This window comes from Brassica oleracea, chromosome C3 (assembly GCF_000695525.1).
Source record: "Brassica oleracea var. oleracea cultivar TO1000 chromosome C3, BOL, whole genome shotgun sequence".
NCBI classification, from domain to species: Eukaryota; Viridiplantae; Streptophyta; class Magnoliopsida; order Brassicales; family Brassicaceae; genus Brassica; species Brassica oleracea.
The window spans coordinates 34322371-34324283 of record NC_027750.1 but is presented as its reverse complement, the minus strand read 5'-3'; positions in this window follow the sequence as shown (position 1 = coordinate 34324283).

Genomic DNA, 1913 nt, shown 5'->3' with positions numbered 1-1913 from the left:
GAAGTTATGTGTACTTCTCTTTTCAAAAAAAAAGTTATGTGTACTTCTATTTTTCAAAAAAATAAGTCATGTGTACTTCTAACTAAAATGATTTTATATCAAAAATGAATTACAAATTCAATAAATTCACTTTATTGAATTATAACTGGTGTAATACCAATTCCAATAAAACACCGAAACACCAAATTTAGTGTCATTTTATCTCGAGACCCCAAAAATGACATCATCTCATAAAATTTGGTGTAGAATAAATAGTGTTACATCAAATTTACTTCATTATTTATATTTTAACTTATTTTTACATAATTAAAAGATTTTATTTTATTTTCAACTAAGAAATCAGTAAATTATTATTATTTACGTTATACTGTAAGAAAGAAAATATCATAGAACTTTTGTATTTTATTTTTAGAAATATAAAATATAATTGGTATTTTATAAAATATAGAAGTTAATAACATAAGCTGGATAAGATTAAAATGCATATTAAATTTGAAATAAACATATCATTTTGTTATGTGCTTTTCATAATTAATACTTTTGTAATTTTATAAATAATAAATAGATAAAAGGTTGTTCAAAAAAATACATAAAAGGTATAATATTGTTAAAACAAAAATATCAATGTAAATAAATTTTATAAACATAACAATTATCAAAAAATAACAAACATAATATCTAAGTGTGATAAAATAATTATTTATCAATTGCAAATGATAAAAATATAAAAATTATTTAAATTGAAAACATCAAATAATATGTAATACTCCCTCCGTTTCGATTTAATTGTCGTTTTAGAAAAAAAAATTGTTTCAAAATAAGTGTTGTTTTAGAGTTTCAATGCAAAATTTGTTAATAAGATTCTCTATTTTATTTTATATTAGTTGAAATATAGTTATGTGTATAGGTAATTGTGTTTTTATTTTAGAAATATACAAAATTATATATTTTCTTAATCTGTGTGCATAAACCTATAACGTCAATTAAAATAAAACGAAAAAAATATTTTTTTAAGTAATATTATTTGATGTTATGATTGGAGATGATAAAAAAATCCGACAACAAAACATTAAATTTGGTGTACTTTAATATCAAATTTAGTGTCATTCGGAGATGCCCTAAAGTAAGGCGTAAATAAATAATTACATATGACAAGAGAGAAAAACATATGACAAGATGAATATAAAGCTCAGCATCCTAGAGGGGACATGCATGTTCCAAACCTTATATTTCTTCCCATTAATTTCCGGGAATCAAATACTTACAATAGTTTCTTAACAAAAAATATTATAATGTTTTTGTTATAAAAAGAACTGAAATTTTATTATATCGCGGGAATTTAAACAAGAGCAAAATTTATACCCGTAGAATTTTTAACACTGATAGAAAGAGTTTATTATAGAGAGAAGATAATGTTTTGGGATGTTTTATAAACGAAATAATCAATGAATAAATTTCACGTTTCACTTTTGTTTAATGTTTATGATAATTTCAGAAATGGATCAAAACGCAAATGGAACAAAATCTAAGAAAGAGATTCAAGAGATATGTATACTAGATAGTGGAACAACGCACACTATCTTGAGAAAAAAAATATATTTCTCAGATATAAAACCAAAAAGAATTATTGTCAATACAATATCAGGTCCTGCAGATGTGATTGAAGGAAATGGCAAAACAAACTTTACATTTCCAAATGGAACAAAAAATTTCGTAAATAATGCACTATATGCTCCAAATTCCAGAAGAAATTTGTTGAGTTTTAAAGACATATATCGTCAAGGATATGATACTCAGTCTGTAACTGAAAATGGAAAGAAGTGTATATATATAACTTCTGATAAATTTGGCAAAAGACACATATTGGAAAAGTTTCCAGAACTTCCTTCGGGATTACACCATACAATGCAATC